Source organism: Colossoma macropomum, unplaced genomic scaffold, assembly GCF_904425465.1.
Source record: "Colossoma macropomum unplaced genomic scaffold, Colossoma_macropomum, whole genome shotgun sequence".
Classification (NCBI taxonomy): Eukaryota; Metazoa; Chordata; class Actinopteri; order Characiformes; family Serrasalmidae; genus Colossoma; species Colossoma macropomum.
The window spans coordinates 10268590-10289584 of NW_023494797.1; the positions used below are offsets into that span (position 1 = coordinate 10268590).

Genomic DNA, 20995 nt, shown 5'->3' on the forward strand with positions numbered 1-20995 from the left:
TGTTTACTGTCTGATTACCCATTCTTAAAGTCACAGACTTTTATCACGGCCAAAGATCATAAGAATAACAAAAGAACATGCATTCATGACATGTGCCTTACGCCAGGCACAGACTGCACACAGCTTTAACCTATGACAACACCAAACATAGCCTATGGCCTACTTAATCTACAATGCAGAGCAGTCTTATATAATGTAAAATGTAAATGATACGGTGCCTATGCATGGGTTTCTCTGCCTCTCTCAGGTTCCCTGTTTAATTGGGTTAGCATTTATATCCGAATCTGAACAAACACACTTGCAGCACATACAGACGCATACAGTTCTGAAGAGGACTATGTTGCACGCTAAGTACACAGGGTTTTTGCTTAGTGGGCCCCTTTCTCTTAATACTTCTGAGACGCAAGGGTTCGAGGCTAGAAATCACCCAGTGTTATGCAATATCATACTCAGTTGGGAAGAGCCAGGACCATCTGACCACGCTTAGCAGCAGAAAGAATTAGGGACACATGGAAATTGCAGCCACTGAAAATTTTCAGCTGAAAACCAAAAGTATTATTTTTGATCATTTTTGATTCGATTTCTGAAAGATTTTCAGTGGCCAAAGAGAAAAACAGACAAAACTTGACTGAAAATGAAGATGAATTAGGTACATAAAAGACATAAAGAATCTAAAATTTTGCAAATAATTTTAACGGCAATAGAAATGAGAAATAGTGATTAAAAAGGTTGCCAGTCAGCGCAGACACTTTCAAACAGTTTGAGCAACAGTGAAAGGAGTGAAAAAAACTGTCCATGTGGAACTATTTCACAAGGGACATTAGAGAAGCAATAATTATCTCCTGCTGAACATGAAGAGGGAGTACAGCACCTGAGAACTTCTCCACTGCAAGTCTGAAAACACAACACCCAGCTCATTATGCAGAATACAGCAAAACAATACAAATAGAAAGGAAAGTCATTGCTAGCACGCGAACACCCTCTATAGCCTTAGTTTTTTTAAATGATAGTAAAATTCACAAACAACAGTGTCAAAAATACTACAAAAAAATAATGGAATTCACTGCCAAACAACCAACTGTTCTCTGTTCTCAAGGATATTGTGGCACATACTGAAGCCAACATACTATAATCATTTCAGTAAGTGGAAATCGTTTTTATTGTCAGATATTTTTTTGGTTTTCAGAAAAGTGTGTCCAGAATTTTAGTTTCGGATTTGGTGACGAATTTTCTTTCAAGTGCATCACTAGAAAGACTGCACTGAACCTTTTCCTCTCAGCAACAAAATCCAACAGTTTTACATAACCTAGAAAAAAAGCTACCTGGGTGGCTGTAACGAATTCAGATATTATGCAAACCTACACTGCAAATGTTTATATGAATGTGTGGGTTTGTGGGGGCTTGGGGGGGGGTGTTCAGGGGAGTTTGTGTGTATGTAGTGACAGGATTGTGCATCATTTGATATATTAAAACAAAAGGACACAAAAAAGAAGAGAGAGAGAGAGAGAGAGAGAGAGAGAGAGAGAGAGAGAGAGAGAGAGAGAGAGAGAGGGGTTCCTTTTTTGAGAAAGAGTTCATAAATATATTCATCAGGATGCTTTCAGAACTAATTTATATGCAAAGCAGAAAATGCCAGCCAACTCATTTTTTATTAATAAAACATAAACCATGAAGAATTATGGCCATTATGAATCAGGTCAGAACGAACACATCAATGTGTCAAAACACCTGGACAGCTAGGACTGTGACTGTGTCCTTGTCGGTGAGAGTGAAAACTGTGATAGTAATAAAAATTTATGTTTTAATTTGAATGTATTGCAAATGGTGGATACTTTTATTAAACTCTTATCCTGCAGTACAAGGCAATACCTTTTGGTGCAAATAGTAAAAATTCATCATCTGTTTCAACATCCAACTAACGCAACGCACCAAAGTCTGCACAAGACTTTGCTCAAACCAAACAACTGTGCAGCTGCAATCGCAATGAATTAACTGTAGAAATATTCACCTCTGATTAGTACATTTCAGACAGATTTGGAGAAATTTCAGTCCTTAAGCTCATATGCAGGAACATCAGGAGATCCATCCTGGTTTTCTATACAAAAATTTACTTTAACGGTCCCAGATGATGGTAAACCAAATTTATCTTGCAATTTTGATATAAACTGATATAATAAAATAATTCAAAAGTAGAATGTGAACATTACTAAAGTTTCAACATGCACCATTCACTCATCAGTCCATATGGTCCATATATGGAAACTAAGCGTCAAGAGTTAGGTACAACACAAGGCAGCCAATCAGAACAGAGAACATTAACACACATCAGTCACAGCAACAAAAACAGTTGGTTGAATTCTAAGGCTACGTTCACATTACGTCCAGGTTGAAGTGGTACAAATCCGATTTTCTGCCCTAATGTGTCTCAGATCTGATGTTTTCAGAGCTGTGTGGACACGCAAATCTGATATTTTCAAATCCGACCTGAGCCACTTCCATATATGGTCCTAGATCCGATATGTATCCAATTCGTGGCCATGCGACCTTCATGTGAACACTCAGATTGGAATTCATGTTTGTTCCACTGTACGTGCTATCATTCAGCATTACCATGGCAGAAGCGCCGAACAGAAGTTAAAACCTGTGAACAGTGGAAAAGCAACATATGACACTTTGTGTCATATGTCTCGCTCTAATAATAAACAGCTGAGAGCTGTTCAGAATGAAGTATCTTCACAGTGAAGGCTCGCTCTGCTCATTAGTTTGTTTGCTGATGATGCTTGTGACGCACATGATTCATTCACATGACGTTACTGAGTAGAATGTGCGAGTGTTTTTTAATGATAAATGTACACCAACATCATAAAAATACATGAAAAATGTAGAATATCGGTCCCTTATTGTTGGTTTAGTTTAACACACTTTGATTTGTATTCATGAAGTATCTTGAAGTAGGAAAGCTGAACTGAAATCAGATTTTTCCAAGTTCTAAGAACTGATTCTAGATCAGCTACAGTACTCACAGAAGCTTTACGAACTCATTCCAAGGTGCCAAAACCAAAAAGAAGAACTTGGCACAGCAACGTTAAGTGTGCTTCCCTAAGCACCAGTAGGACACAGTCCCTGCAAGAACATGTCCAAAACAATTATCCCTCACCAGGTGCTGTGTGACATTTAAATTCTAGAATGCACACCGGAAAGAAGATTAGATCTGAATCCAACGCAGCCATCGAATGACAGGTGCAATCAGCAAGTCTTCCTCAAGCCCTGTCCAGCAGAACGCATAAATTCTGCTCCCTGGCTGCCATACACACTGTTGGAGGCTTTGACTCAGTGATTAGTAGGCGAACACTTCTGCTGTCGTGGCACTTTCGCCTCTCCACCTGCCACCCAAACATATCACAGCGGAAGAAGAGGAGGACGAAGAGAAGAAGTAGGGGGAGATGAAGCACAGTGGCCTCGGGCTCTGTTTGTGAGTAATACATCAATAATAACACCCCCGTTCTAACTTCCAGCTTTTCATTTTTCCTGACATCAGGTCCCTCAAACTGTTGAGTCACTCTGCACTTCAGAAAGAAGGTTATGGAATGCTATAAAAAGCTAAAACATCAGCAAGTGCTTAACACTGCTTTAAAAATCACACAGTGATTCTATAGTGGTTTTGTAGGCCATTTCACTCTGGGTTGCTCACAGATTAAAGCGCTTTAAGAGCAAGAACACTGGCCAGATTTCTTGTTTCTTCAAGGCTCTCCCACCTTTATGCTTTCAGTCATGCTAACTGACTCAGACAAGCATGCAAAGATCTATGGAGGCTTGACTCCAACTGAGTTGCAAACTGTACTGCAGCAGCAAAGAGAAATGGTTGGACCAGTTGATAAACACTTTTTTTTTACGAACGCTTTAGTGTATGTTGAGTGTCTGTTTCTGCTCTGATCATAAAACCTTTTTTCATTAAACTCACTAACTCAAGTTTATTTACAGTGGTGGTGACAGAAACCAGGGGTCATGATGACTACAGTGCAAATACATTCATTCTATTTACTATCTAAAATTACCAGTGAAACTACATCGGTCTTCCAAATTTTTAGCAATGCTGCTGCAACATTGATAACAGGGATGTGCACAGGTACTGGAACACTCCATTAACCATTCCGGAGATCCCAGTATTTGAATACTGAAATCACCATTCACTGTTCACTATTCATTACATTTAATCGTGGAAAGACAGAGAAAGTATACAGGCTAAACAATTCAGGAACACGTGATAGTTTTGCTCATTTTAATATTTATATTTCCCTGACTAATAACATGCTGGCATATCATCCACTGAGGAGAAAATACCTTGTGTAAAACACAACGAGTCCTCATCAACATCCAACAGGGCATTTTTTCGCTCTGTTAGCCTATTAGCTCATCTGAAGAGGCAGCCTTCTTTACTCTTTCAACATAAAAGAGTAAAGAGGAATGTGCCTCAGCTTTTTTTGAATGACAAAACTGTCCTCTGCATGCTGCTATGTTATTGTGCAAAACCAGTGCAATCACCTAAAAAGGTCTACAGTCCTACATTATCTTTGGCCGAAGTCTGTTTTTCTTTTTTGTCATTGTTTTCCTTTTCTGCAGTTCCCTGGATGTCCATTCATGACCTCTTACAGATACTCAAATACCAAAAATTAATGTGAATGCACATCTGTAGTTGATAATTTTAAAATTCCTCTTAGCACCTTAGTACCTCTCAGCCATCAATGGATTTTATAACATCCATTTTAGCCTAAATTCTTATTTTAAAACTTCTGTAAAACAACGTCTCGGTCAATCAGCGACATACTCACAACCACTTAATGTCACTGCTTTCTGTGAGGTATTTTTTCAGAAGCATTAAACGTTTAAGACGTCTGGTTCCTATCCGCACTGTTATGAACAATACTGACTCGGTAAGTTTCGCTAGAACAGCGCATTTCACAACAAACCACTCTGAATGACTTTACATCTTAATCAATATAATTATGCAGAGATTTTTAACAATTTTTGAGCAAGGATACAAGAGTGCCATTGTAGCAAAGCACTGCTATTATAAAGCATCAGCAGCTATTTGACTGTTAATGGGGCACTCTTGCGGAGAATTTTCAGCCTGTGTGTGCGTGTGCGCGAGTGAATAAGCGAACGAGTGAACAAGTGAGTGAGTGAGCGAGCAAGTAGCCAGGTCCATTATGTGTTTCACATCTAAAAGCAAATAGAATATTGATTCTGCTTGGTTTTCACTTCTATTCAGTGCTAAACAACGCACTGCTGCAATTAAGAGGCCTTGCAAATGAAGCACGATACTGCAAAAAGGAGAACAATACAATATGCTAAAACATGAATATTGCAAAACAATGCAGCAGAAACGCTTATCTTACAAACCAACAGACAGAATTAATTCTTCCCTGAACTGTTACTCCATGAGAGAATACAAATAACCGAAGGACAAATAAAGTGTTGTTTACAGTAATGATACACTGGGCTCTGCGAGTGTGCCTCCTGTTTGACTCAATAGCTTGCTTAATTGCGATGAGGGGAACAAGTCCAGGACCTCACTACCTCTAGAGACACTGTGTGCGTGTGTGTGTGTGTGTGTGTGTGTGTGACGTCATGTGATTTGCTCCTGTGACGATCACTGTGTGCCCAGTCCTCAAGCACTACAATCAGCCACAGAGTAATGAGATTCCACTTCGTCACCGTGGAAACCCAACCTGCTTTTCCCCACTAGCACAGCTGTGATGTTTTTGAATAGATAATACCAGAACTCAATTGCCATCCAAAAAGGAGGACAGCAAATGGCTTCCGGCCAATGACAAGCTGGGAAATGTTTCAGCCACAGGCCAACTATCAGAACATGCAAATTTGGCCAGCCAAAAATAGCTTTATGCTTATTCTACCATTGTCTGAGTCACTGATTATAAACGACATAGGAAAATACTAATTGGTCTTAAAAAGCTGGCCCATTTGTACTTTCCTGTAGGTGACACTCTCTAGTCTAGCACTTTCAATTCAAAACAACATAGGGGCTATTGGGGTTAAAATGGAGACAGTCAGCATTCCTGATTAATAACAGTGTAACAATTTTTATACAGTATTAGAAAAGCAAAACATCATCGGCATTCAGTCTTTCATTTGCTGTCTATCATGGAAATCACTGTCAAATCATTAAAATTAAATGGCAGGATGCAGCACATTCAAATAAAGTGGGAGAGAAAGGGGAGGGGCTTATGCTATGCATGTGCCCACATTCAAATGACAACCTTTTCTCTGAAGTCACTTACAAATTCAAGGGGTTTTAATTTTTGAGGATTATTTTGTTATCGAAAAATGCACCAAACCTGAAAATGTGCATCATTTGAGAGATTTTTTGGATATGGCAGAAGTAAGGAACGGCTGAAAATCTGCAACATGTTAATTTGCTCATGTTGCTCATGTCAGTTTGTTTAGAGCATTCAACATTATAAAAGTACAGTATTTAAAGCTGGTTTGGTGAGCCTACCTTGGACAGTCGATTAGCCAAGCTGTTTGAAATTGTGAGGCTAATAATAAAGATGGACAAAAAGTGGCAAATTGAATTAACATCGTATCGTGAAAACGTGCAGATTGTTACATTTACCTAACATCTTTGACTCCCTGTCTCTCCCCAATTTAGAGCACCAAAGGTATTTGAAAAAACTGAATCCGTTTCCCATCAACCATTTGGGTGCTGAATTGTTTATTTGTTCGCAGTACATTCACAAGAGGTCAAGCCCTAACTGTAGGCTTGTACTGCAGACATCTTTGACTACTGAGACGAAGGGCTAAATGAGTGCTTCTCTCTGAACAGAGCTAATCTAAAGACAGATCACCTAATCCAAGCCCACAGTGGTTTATCAGGGGGAGGAAGGTAGAGCATGGGACTGCATTAGACGCAGTGGAGGTTTTAAAAAATCCTTTCTGCTCTCACACAGAAGGATCCAGAGTTGCAGTTATAATACTACTTCCTTTTTTAAAACCCATTCTTTCACACAGACTGGGGCTCCTATAAAGAGCAGACACTTTCCAAAAGCATTAATCTTCTTAAAGGCTTTTTATACGGCACTTCCTTATAGCTTCAACCAACACTGTTTTGCTTCTAAACAGAGAGAGCCTTGCATCACTGTGCGCTTACTGAACTGCAAAACAACAAACCACAGACCATATCTAACATTTAGCATCAATACATCAATGTAAACGAGACATGGCTCAGATACTGGGGATCATACCTAATTTAGCGATGAGCTGAAGTCACGCTAAAGCATCAGCAAGCACATTACTGATGGCTTTTTCTGCTTGACTCAACGTTTGGTTTGGTAATGGTGCAGTCACCTTTACATAAGTGTGAAACTTTTCTTGTGTAGTAATAAATCTAAAAAACATACACAGATATCTAACCTTTTAGTTATCAACATTCAGTAATATCATTCCCTTAAAAACAGCATATGTGCCACAATTATTGGCAGTTGCCATTTTGCCAAGATAATGGCACTTCTTCTCTGAGTCTTCTCTGATACAGCAAGAAAAGGCTATAGAACATGTGCAAAGGATCCTGAGAACAGAACAAAATCTCTACTGATTTTTCAGAGTGGGTGGACCAAGCACTCATCCAAGAACCTTCCTCTTCAGTTTGTCAAAGAAGGTTAGGTCAAGGGACTGGAAAGGCCACTACAAAAGCCTGATTCTGTGGTAAGTAAACTATTTTTGCCTGATTTGGAGTTATGTAGGTAGATTACTACCTTGCTTGAAAGCCCAAATATTCTTAGCCTGCTGTCAGAGGCATCCAGATTTTGATCTAATATCTCCTGGTATTTGGATCAATGATGACAAGCATTCTAACACAACTTATAGGGAAAAAAAACTCACAACATCACAGCCCACAGCATCCATTAGCATATTCCATTATATTTTGCTGCATTTCATTTGTGTATTCTCTAATCTTCTAATGACGATGGATGACTAAGGGTGTTTAATCTGCACATGACTCAGGGCTGAAGGATTCAGAAAAAATATTTAATTGCGATTTTTCAGGCTAATATTGCAATTGTGATATAAACTGGACTATTTTCTATAAATTAAGCCCCAGGTTTTTTTTTTTTTCACCAAGCAGAATGTTTGTAGCATGCCAAAGCTTACGAACTGTTAATATTATTAGGTTAAATTTCCCCACCTAAAGTTTGCTAGAACAATGTTAAACAATGTAAGCTATAATTAAAACCGCAGCTCTTATGATCTGAAAATTGCAATCTTTAAATTCAACATTTCAAATGTCACTTCATATTTATACCCCTTGACCACTTAAGACTAGGGCTAGGTGTCAAAGTCTGTCTTAGCAACTGTTTCCAATAAGCATACATGAGCCAAAACCTAGACTGCTGACTTTTGTAAGCACGATATCAACGTTCAGACTTTTTTGATTATTCTGTAACCTATTACTGACAGTAGTCTAAATATACACTTTATATGCACCTTACATTTGTTTCTGATATAAACCAAGACATCATTCAGGTATCGATACTGAAAAAAAAACTGTAATAATACCCAGCTCTACTTAAGAGTTTCCAAAGTATCAGATACGCTTAAAAAAGTAAAACATAGACAGGAATACAAGCCTGATGATATTCTGTCCATAAGAATTTCTTTTTTTCATATATTTTGAGATTTTTATTCTAATTTCACCTCAAAGAAAGGTCAGATCAAGCTGACAGGATTAAGACATTTTTGTTTCATTTTCTGCTCATCATTTACTAAGTGTGCTAATAATTCTGAACGCTAGTGTGAAAGTGGAACAAAAGCATGCAAGGCACGCTGACTAAAATGATTCACTTATTCAGTTCATTTGCAGTGACTGTCAATGCTATTAAGGTGTAGTGTTGAGAAATGAATACTATAGTGCTCAAACAAATGGGAATTACTCAAAAGGAAGGTCTGCTTGATCAGTGGATGTGACCATCCAAACCAATGAAATATATTACATACATACATATTTTAGATTTTATTTACATATATATACACACACAAACATACATACTTTTTCTTGCTCAGCCCTATGCAAGAAGAGGCAATACTCTGCTCACATAATGCATAGCAAATAAGGTCTCCGCTACTCCACCCAGAAAGACAAACAATTTATCTGTCACTCATAGCAGTAGTAGTCAAACATGGCAAAAACACGTTCTTGGTAGAACAGAACGGGGGAAAAAAAAACAAAAAAACTCTGGTATCAGATGTAAGATTTACCACAAGGCATGCACTTCATGATCTGTGGAAATGCTTATAGAATATGAAAAAACAGTGATGCCTAACCAATCTTGAAAATTTTAAGAAACGCCACACATAACTACAGATTCCACAGATCTTTCATCCATCAGTTATCACATCCCACACACTGCCAAATGCACCCAGAATAAAACACAATGCATGAAGTTCACAAACGACAATCCCAACCAACAGCTCCACCCCTCAGATCCTGAGTTCTTGCAGAATTTCTTGTGAACAAACCTGACATTAGATAAGTTTGTTCACAGCAAAGTAAATATTACAAGCGAGCTGTGTGCATTTAGCAGCATAAAAGAAAAAAAAAGATTTTAAATGTCCATTAGGATTGTTCTAATGATTATGATAATAATGATGATCCATTCAGCTTGGCTCTCTGTTCACTTTGGCTTTCACTTGTTAATGGTCTTTCACAATGCCAACAGTGTTTCACATAAGAGAACTGGCATTTCCCCCACATTACAGGACACTGAGTCATAAACACTGAACACGTTTCATATTTACAGATCAAAATCGGGATAGCCACAACTGGAAGATATGTAAATTTGAGTGACAAAAACTGGACTATAGACACTGCGCACCACAGGAAATTCTGGGATAAACATTTAAGACCAGCATGAAATTAGGACACCTTTTGCAGTTTTTCAGTTTTTAGCAAAAACCAGTGAGCATGTTGGCAGATTTTCCATCTGAAAAAATGAGGTATGTTAGAGTAATAAGCCACGGGACTTTGTTTTGCTGCAATGTTATCACAGGGAAGTGTTCTTAAAATCCCTGACCTATTGCTTTTTTAAAATAGGGGCCAACATAAAATATGATCAAATACAAATAATTTTTTTTCTGAAAATAATTTATTATCAATTATAGTGGACGTAAACAAGAATTCCACCAAGAAATGTAGTTTAGAGTATGATATTGCTGCCAAGCAACCATACCGAGCAGAAATAGGAGGAGAAAACATTTGGTCGCCAATCACTGTATATCATGGCCATTTCATGATCTTTTTACCTTTTTGTCATATAATAATGATCATATCATAACATAGCACTGTTTAATTCAAAAACCTTTGTGTGCACTTTTTTGGTCACCAAATTACCACCACGAGTCTTATACCAATACAATGGTGCCCCCTTACCACCCTGGGGCTGAATCTCAAAAACCTCCTTGCTCCCTAAAAAAATACTCATTTGGTATTCAGCTACATCCATACTCAACAAGTAGAGGACTAACACATAACTTCCACAATATTTAGGCAGTACAGAGCCATTTGAGATTATGCCTGGACTTGATGCTACTTCTGACAAACATAGACATTTGAAGCTTGCAAGCCATTCAAGTGGCATTCTTTTATACTGCAGTTTTACAGTGAATCATATCAGAAGTACTTTAATTCAAGCCTGTGATATTAATGATGGAGTTGTTTAACCTGCTAACTCATCTTTTAGCCTGTTAGCTAGCTGACCAGCCTAGTTCCAGTTAAGAAAATAAATTGTCAGCCCTCCATATAAAAAACAAAATAATCTTACTTCAACAGTACAGTCACTGATCCATGTGAGCAGCACTAGAGTTGAAGATTAATCCATTAACAGCACAAGGATTTTTTGTGGCACAGTAATACAGTTTAGTTGTTGTGAATCAGTCATTAGTGAGCATATATATCATGCATTTTACAACAGCTTCAAACGCGGCTCTGCCAATCAGATTTTAGGGCAGGAAATATCCATTTTACATATAACGTGACATTTCGGTATGGTCAGAGCCATAGTGAAGGAACTACTAGAAAAAAAAAAGCCTCTGAAAACAAGATTTTTGGTTGTTACAACTATATATTTCTTTGCACTAAATAAAATAAATAAACTAAACAAATAAATAAAAAGAGCTCAAGCAGTGTTTCTAACACCACTCTGCATCTAATCTGAAGTCTTCAAGATCTGTGGTAGACAGTATCAAGACACTCATGAAATTAAGAGCTCTGAAGCTGTTAAGATTACTAATCTCTTCTCTGGGTCAAAAAACAGGAACACTTCAAATTTAAATAGCAGGGCTGAACGATACAGTGAAAAAGTCATACTGTAATATTTTACGTTTTTGCAGTAAATACTGCAATTGTTGACCAACAAAAATTGTAAAATAAAATGAATTATCCCATTAGCGTGCATTTAGAAGGGAGATTAAGACAACAGTTCAATATACATAATACAGTTGAATGACAAAACACGGCCAAAATGTGGCCTATATGTTGGCAGTAGGCTTAATTCACTTAGTTCGTTGTTTTGAGCAAAAATGTCAACTCTAGAATCTAATGACAGATTCCAAATGCGTTTCCCCAATTTTTTGTACTACTCCTACAAAGTGTCATTACAGTATACTTTCCAATACAGAGAACACACATTAGGAAGCCCTTTACTGGACATGGTTTAAAATATGGACCAGTACATGTCAACAAGTAAATGCCTTGATTCATCTAAACACCCATGAAACATATCTGATTGTTCAGGATGCTCACAGCACCCAATATCACCTTCAGTGGTTAGTTAGAGGCTCATTTGCATATTGCGCACTTCTGAGATATCAGTATTGAGAAAGCCCTGATACATTTCATGATGACAACTGACGAAAAAATATTGTGCAGCCCAATTAGACTGCTTACCTAGATTTTAAACTCCTTCTATGGGTTTCACATATATATATATATATATATATATATATATATATATATATATATATATATATATATATATATATATATATATAATTAATTAATGGATTTCAAATCCTTTTTCAGCATTCTGAGTTGTTGCGGAATTAGAGCTCTGGGCTCAAAGCTCAGCATGGCAGGTTCCAAGCTTATTGCTAAGAGAGTGTGTCAGAGCAATGTGGAGCGAACACGATCTTAAGAGTCCACAGGGGCTGCCAATGTTAGCCACTTACAAAGGTTTACTGCTGACAGCACATCGACTTGAAGTTCTTTGGGCATGACTTGCACTGTGAAAAAGCTGGTTTTTCTAAAATCTCACATATCAAAAGAAATGATGTTCAAAACCTTTCATACAAAACACACACAAACACACACACACACATTTCTTGCACAGCTCAAACAGACTCACTTCTATCCTGGCCTCAGGATTACAATGAATTCAAGCAGGGCATGGAATTGTGTCAGGAGCAACAATGCCTCAGATATTAAACAACATAAAAGCAGGTTATCCTGAAACGCTTTTTGCATGTGAGAATGAATTACATTCATTACATTCCTACTGGCACCAACCCTCCCCTGAAACAACTTAAAACAAGATGTAGCCCAGGGCCAGGTTCTGTCAAATTATACAAAATTACACTGAAGGATGTTGAACACTCTGTGTATACAGAGCTAATGTAAGCTTTCAAAAAATTGCACTGAGGTTGCTTTTCAATATTTGTACTGAGAGTTAGGAATTATTTTAAAGCAAGACAACATACTTTATGAAACCTTTGTCTTTATGAGACAAAATACCTTATAAAAGAAGGGAACTTCTGAACAAATTAGCCTTAAATATCTGAGAACACAATGCTATGAAGAATCAAATCCAGTTTTAGACTATTAGGGATCTATGACGATATTGGAATTGTATCGGTATTGGTAGATAACTGCTTTAGAAATTGACCTGTTTAGATCTGATCAATATTTTAAACTGATGTTTGATTATTTATTTATTGTACACTGGAAGAGCAGTGTTGGGCTACTGCTGCAACATTTTATGCATTTTACTGCATTTGTAATCCTACAGAAATTCTATGTAATATTTCTCAGTAATGCTAATCCAGGTAGATTTAATCCCAATTTTAAAATTTTACAAATGTTTATGTACCAGCATTGGCAGATATGCACTTCAAAAACATCAAACATCAAAATATGTCCATAATTCTCACCTCGGCACATACCTACTGTTAGTCATACTGGTTGGGGTTAGGTGAAAGATTTGGTTTAGGCTCAGCCTTTTGTCTTGAAATCACCAAGACAACGGACATTTCTCTGGCTGTCTTTAATGATTCATTGCGTAGGGTAATTCATGTGGCAAGTAAATGCATGGTTGCAAACAGTTGTCCCACCCACTAGCAGCACATATGCTCACAGAAAAGCGCTGTGGCCTCTAATGTGCATTCAGGACACACTAGGATATCATCCTGGTAAAGGAACAAGAGCAGCCAAGGATGACAGAGGAACAGAAGAAGCCAAGGACCCAAGATTACTGGCCATAAAGCCATCAGTGAGGACCAACCCAATACACTGAGTGGCAGATGTCTGACCAGGGTCTTGCTTCACAATACAGGCCCCAAATTGAGGCTCTCTCAGCAGGTGGTGCCAATCAATAAGATCTAAGACACAATCTAACTGTGATGTAGCTATGTTGAGGCTAGCATATGCCTCTTTTATCCCTATTGATTATAGATGTGTTGCTGCTTTTTCAGCTAGACCATTATATGTTATCTTCCTATGTTTAGAGGATTAAAAAGAATGAAAAGTCCTATGTAAATACAGAATATCATTATACACATTACTATAATATCATCCGTCTGAGGGGGAAATGGTTCTAGAAGAGCCATCTTTGCTATGTTTGAGTCGCTATCATGGATAGTGTTGGATTTAACTGATATTTCAAAACAATATTTGATCACTTATTTATTGTACTCCAGAGGAGCAGAATGCTTTTGGTGATGCTGGGCTAATGCGCTAAAATGTCTGCATTTTATATATTTGACTGCTGTTGGTTTGACTAAAATGTCATTTGTTTGGAGATATTTTAGTCTGGAAATGCCAAATAGCAAGACCTCTACTTGTAATTTGTGTAAAGCCAGCATGCCAACGGGAGGAAGGACTGTTGTGTCGTACAATGCAACCAATTTAATCAAGCACCTTCAGAGGTTTGATGTGAAAGAGTACCAGGCTAGCTAACAGACAAGAAGACACCAACAGGCAGCGAACTCTCGCTGATGCTTTCCAGAAATGCGATAAATTTCCAGCAGACAACCCAAAGGCTAAAGGGATTACAGAAAAGTTGCTCAGCTTCATTATTCTCCATGACGAACCACTATCTGTAGTGGAAAATGTTGGATTTTGCAGCCTGTTGGAGCACTTAGAGCCCAGGCATAATTTGCCAGAAAATACATTTCAGAGACTGCTATACCCGAACTGTACAACCGAGTGTCATCACAGCTGGCAGCGCAGTTAGATGTTAAAGCCATGAGCATGGTGAACTTAGGTGAAAAAGTGCAAGGGGTCACACACCAACCTGATGTAACCTTAAACACAATACCAACAATAATAATGATAATAATAAAGTAAAAAGAGCTTTTGTATCAGAATCTGTGTGTGAATCGGCAGCTGTGTATCGGAATCGGATCAGAACTGGAAAAATGTGGGTCAGCCCATTACTATTTAAAATACTATAGAAACAAATTTCTCCATAATGCTAACCTGGTGGATTTAGTCCTAATTTTCTACATTCACACATCAGTATGAGTATTGGCAGATATGCACATGAAAAATATTGGCATCTGCACAGAATTCCTGAATCAGTAGCCCCTTAATACCAGTACTTTAGTCACACAATACACATTTTTAATTTTAGTAGTGTTGATAAATAACAAAAACCTAGTAAAATCCAGTCTATATCATTTCTTGGGTGTATCAGATTGTTCTAAAAGAACAGTTTGATATACCTAAAAATAATATTTTAATTTCTGGAAATGTATTTTCTGTCTAGCTAACATTGACGTAACATAACAAAATTATTAAATTAAAACAAGTTATATCAGGTTCCTTTAGGAAAGAGTAGCAATTTTTTACTTTATTTCTGCAAACCTAAATATCATCTGATGTTTTGATCCTATGGTATATTTGGAAAAAAAAATGAGACATTGAATTTTATCAGTATTGCCCAGTAACATGGGGCTCTAACCTGAAAAGCTAAAGAATAACACTGTACTTATCAAATCTGTGCTTAAATAATCAGAAACGTGAACATGAATATCATTTAACATCAAACCTAATATTCTCTCTGGCAAGCAGCAGTTCTGACGGGGATACCCGGAGGCGAGAAAGATCAAAGGCAAGATAGGAGAGCAATGTCAACCATCATTAAGCAAATAGATGGAGGGAAGAAACGCAGGTCCACTCAAATCCAATCACCCTCATAGACTCCCTCACGGCAAAGGTTTCCCTATGACAGCCTGAGATCAAAGCAGCACATCCAACAGCCTGCTCTCTCGGCACACTTACGCAAATGTGGAGGAGAAGCGGCATTAGCACAGCACACATAGCAGATGCAGGGGAAGCAGCCGGAGACGCTGATTTCAGACAGAGAAATTGTGTCACGCAGCAACAGTGAAAAAGACATCACCGGCGGATATGAAAAACCAAAGTCGGAGAGCAAGCAGGCTGGCAGTCACATATGTGAAGTGGTAAAGATATAAACGAAGACAGAAGTTCAACGATGGACGCTAGATACTATATATTCCAGATATTATTCTGTTAGAGCTTGACAATTTCCAGTCTACACAGTTACTTCATCTATCATCTAAGCTATTTTAAGAAACTCTCTCCTTATAATGGTATGCCACTGCAACACTCCCTCCTGGGCGCGGGGGAGTTAGAATTTTTTTGGTTTAATAAACACAAACGTTGTCAAAAGATTGGATTTTTTTTCCAATTGTTTTCAAAGGGAGAGACACACTGGGCATCTCAGGGTATATGTTCCCTGTGCGGCTGTCCTTTTGTGCGAAAGGGTTACTCACTCCAGGTGAGTTTTAAAAAAATCATGAGCGTTTTTTCTGTGCTGACCAGCCAGATCAAAAGGAAAGCTGGTGTTCACTGACTGTGAGCCTTATTACAAAAGCAGTGTTTCCCACAGATCTAAGATATACTTTGGTGATGAGGTGGGAAGTGAAGGGAGACACTGATTCGAAAGCATTTGAGAGAGAGAGAGAAAAACCAACAACAATGACTGCACTCACCTATCAGAAATACACAGAGATTCATCTACAAGACTCTTTAGAGATGTCGTTTACATACATACAAATATTAATAACACTAAGGCTTTTTTTACTTGCAGGCCTAATTTATGACTTCATGTCTTATTTGTTTGAGTGTGAGTCATGTATTTTTCCCCTGAGATGCTATAAATTGTCATGTATGTATCTATATAAAAACCTGATGGTCTAACCTGCAACCTGGCTCAGTTTTCTAGCATCTTTGTTGGTACTGATACGTTGGTACTGAGTCTTTTTGCTCCCATAAGTCGCACTACAGACTAGCAGATGTTTTACGTGACCTGGCAGGAGAATAACGGTGAACTTAATTTCATAACTGATAATCTCTGACAAAAATAGGTAGAACACATCAAAAATTAAGAAGCAAGCTAGACTGTCTTTTACTCAAATATCGACAGTCATTTCTTGTGACTGTATTACAGTATGTATTAGTTAGCTTAATGACCGCAAAGTGCTTCTCTGTGAAGTTTCACACATCAGGGTACCTCAGCTACAAGTCTCTTCTCATCCTTGTGCATCTTCCTGTTAATATATTTCTCAATACTAAGAAAGCATGAGTCAGTAGTGTAGTGCAAACAGGCATTCTTTCAACTAAAATAAAAGCAAATTCAGCCAGGACAACTTTGCTAGTTACACTATAGTAGCAAGCTCACTTTACGGAAGTGCTGTTCACCCTGCGCAACATTTCTGAAATAATCTAAACGTATTTGGGCAGGTGTCCATATACCACCAAAGTATAACCTACATGTGGGAAACATGGAAAAGACACATCCCAGCAACCCTCATGTGGCATTCTATAGCCGGTGTCATGCCCATTTCCGGGTCTAAGCTGGTTTTTCCTATAGCAAACAGGAACAGCTTTTTTGAAAAAGCTGCACCGTGTTAAAACAAAAATGCTCCAAACCAGATATGTTATGACCTATCTGCCCAGAACATCATTGGATCCCCTGAATTACAAGACTGTTATGAAGTCAAAGTATGAATACTGCTAATTTCTTGCTACAAGCATGTTAACACTGCTGTGCATTAAAATGACTTCACACATTAGAAAGTCTACTTTCAAATTTTAACACTATGAAAGACTAATCACTATTATATAACAATAATAGCAAATGACTCCTTAACGACCTTGTAATTCAGAGGATCCAGTGATATTGAAGAGGAAAAATGTGCATATGTCAAAACTTCTTGGTTTTGGAACGTTGTTTACCATAAGATACGAAAGCAAAGGTTTCCGAAAATGACATTCATTTATTTCCTCATAGAGAAATCTGCTTATACCTGGATTACCTAATATGGGCACGATGCTGACTTCGGAATGACAACATCTTCGGACAACTTCGAAGATCTATGCTGGATAACTTTCCAGTCACTAAATGCCTTTAATAATCTAGCATAATCACATTAACTGGGGACTGCCATCAGATCACATCACAAACTAAAACTCTCACGGATGAAAGCAACTCTTTCGTTCCCAGCTAGAGAAAATGATCCCATGCTTTGTTCCAAATAATGGTGTTCGGATGACCACAATTACTGCTCTCAAAGCTGATTCAAGCACTCATTTCCCAACTCACTCAGACTAATGGTCTCCCTGCAGACCCCTGAAATACAGAAAGCACACGGCTCACTAAAAATTACTTGCTAAACTAATGATGCAGCTTGATAATCACCACCTTCGATGGTCTCGTTTCATTTAACACTATGCTAATTGCAAACAAATCTCAGTTTGGACTCATTTATTAGGAAAAGGACTTAGCAGGACGATACAGGTCTAGAAATGTCTTCAAAATTAGTCTTTCTTTGCGTCAAAGAGACCACTGGTATGTTAGAGACCACATAATTTGTGACTCATACACAGACAAATCATGTGATTCATGTAATAAAGGAGCTATTACAATACGTCAAGCACAATCCTACATCTCTTTTTTCACCTAAGGAGAGTGGCAAAACCTTGCAATTAATTCAGCACATGATCTGGTGCTGTGTCATGGAAACCTTATCTAGTCAAGTGTCTTGTATCAGAAGGACAGGAGGAGACAGAAGTAAGGCAAGCTCTTTGTAGGAACACAAGATGAGGTGGCACTGCATGTCTACCTCTGAGATTTTATGTTTCTTTCCATTAAAGATGAGTGAAAATCATGCTCCATTTGACAATTCCTTTCCAGGTAGCCTATGTATGAACATAAACAGTTTGCATGTTTATTGATTTGACCATTAAGAGTTAATATTTGAAAAAAGAAGTACAGATATACGGGTGGAAGGTGAACCAGTATAAAAGAAAATACCAGTGTGACATTCCCCATGATATGGATTTGACCAAATCGTGGACACTCTGATAAGGGAAAAAATGCTAAGCCCCACCCATATTTTTATAAATTCTTATAAATAACGTTGGTGCAGATTATTTGTTTGTGGAAACAGTCTTCCTTTTTTACATTTTTGTTGCACTCTACAGGATAAAATGTACAGAATATTAAATTACACACTAGCCTTTGACAGCTACAGCAAACAAGAGAACTATGTCCTATAACATATTGTTATTGTCCAGGTAGCAGAATATATTGTAATGTAAAGCTGAGTTCATATCGGCCACTCTTCTATAAGCATATTAGACTGTGTACCTTGACAGACATCTAGGTCATCTTTATGTGAAAGGAATGCCGAGAATTAAATTACTTAAGGAATAATTTCACATAATTTCCAACCCAATCGATGAGATGTAAACAAAATCATTCAGCATGTTCTGACATAAAATCATGCATTTTAAAGTACCTTTCCGACTCCTTTTTTTCTTTCTTTTTTTTTACAATGGTGATTGGAACCAGGGGCTACAACACAAATTTATTGTCTAAAAACAACTAGTTAACCAACAAATCATACAGCTCTACTTTTTTCTTTCCTTTAATCAACATAATTTTTTACATGTAATGTTGGGAATGAAAAAATACTGGTAAATCTGAAAAAGTAAGAATCCATGAATGGAAAATACCTTTTAGGCATCATATAATGTATTTTCACAACCATTTATGTGAGGGAGCTTTTAGAGGCATTAAACATTTCAGAGGTCTGGTTCCTATCAGTACAGCTGTGAACAATTTTCTACGTTTTTCTAGAATGGCGCATATCAAACCACTCTAAATGACTTTGCATCTCAACCATTTAATTATGCAGAAATGTTCTAAAAATCAGTGGATTCTCCCTTTAAGTGAGTGAATATTGGGCATTCTTCTCACAAAGATGGCCTGAATGTCATTCAGGTTATTCGTCTGGGTATTCAGTTTAGACTCCATATTCAGTGGTGACAATCTTTTGTGCTGACCTGCTTTCTGAATGAGAGGCAATGCCCTTGTGTTGTCAGGAAATGTCCAACAGCTCTATAGCATCACCTTTGGCAGTCCATATATCTTGAGATGTGTGACTCTCTGATGGTTGTGACAAGATTATCTTGAAAAAAAAATAATTTAAATAGGGGATTGTTGGTTGTGAGGTTCAGATAACGAGGAGACACATTTGCCCTCCAACAAGGCTACCAGCCTGAAGCCAGCTTCTTGTTCGAATTTTCTCGCTCCACCTTAAAAGGTTCAGGCGCCAGAATGTAAGGTTAAATGCTGTACCATTTAAGGAGGAACGGGAAAATTCGAACAAGAAGCTGGCGAATAGGAAGCCAACTTCAGCCACGTAAGAAGGCTGCTAGCCACAAACGACTCCTGGACCGATGACATTCAAGCCATGTATTCGGCTATGTATTCTTATGAATAAATAACGTGGTGTCATTAACAGCGACACTGGGACAGAATTCACCAAGTGGTTCACGTAGGTTAGGTTATATGACGCTAATGTTAAACTACAAGCCACATCAACAGAGCCTGACTAGTAGCTGTTAGCAGCAGCTAACAGGATCAAATGACAGCATCCCAACGGCGAATTAGCATCTGTCAACATCCATACCAGCAGCTACGCAGCTACGTTAGCTGGTTACGGTAATTTACAACGCTTGTCATCGTCCTTTGGTTACAAAAACGCCCTTTTCGCAAACCCAGCTGTTATGACACAAAGAAACTAGGCTATAATCTCGACCGCATGCGTAAATGAACCAAACGGAGCTACTGACCTCCAACAGCTAGCAAGCAAGCTCTCCTGCTAGCTTACTTAAGCTAGCTCACGTCGTTGCGATGTTGTCTCGCCACAGCGATGTATTCTGATGTTTTTTTCACAAAACAAACGATGGCAACGCTATATATCCGTCGGACATATCGAGTGGATCTCGAAGCGTGTGCTGCACATCTGGAAAAGTGCAGACTGTCGCTCGGGGAGGGGTGTGTGGCTGAAATGTGTCGTTAGATGAATTCTCCCCTCCTCAGGCTGCCACTCATTCTCACTGTGGGCGGCTGAGGAGTTCCGCATTAGAGCTGAGCGGAGGGTGGACCGTACCATTCATTAATCTGGGGATTGGGCGATACCACTCATTTTCTTTTCAATCCGATACCTTGTAATACCGTGTACCGATACCTTTAAAAGTCTTTTTGTGCACGTATAAATCAGAATCCTTTGAGATTTATTCAGTGAAAACCAGTAAATGTGAATATCAAAAAATATGTTTGAAAGCTTTTGCATTAGTATTAAGTAAACTATGACATTCTGTTTAAAAAAAGTT

General features: G+C 38.1%; 1 protein-coding gene across 19 annotated transcripts in view; it reads right to left on the reverse strand.

Annotated features, from left to right (window-relative positions):
- madd (MAP-kinase activating death domain) overlaps positions 1-20739 on the reverse strand; it is a 73912-nt gene extending 53173 nt beyond the window's left edge. For all 19 annotated transcript variants that reach the window (XM_036584264.1, XM_036584273.1, XM_036584274.1 and 16 more), the window contains exon 1: positions 20453-20739. The gene's annotated coding sequence lies outside the window, so the exon portion shown is untranslated. The remainder of the gene's footprint in view (positions 1-20452) is intronic.
- Between the last annotated feature and the right edge of the window lie 256 nt (positions 20740-20995).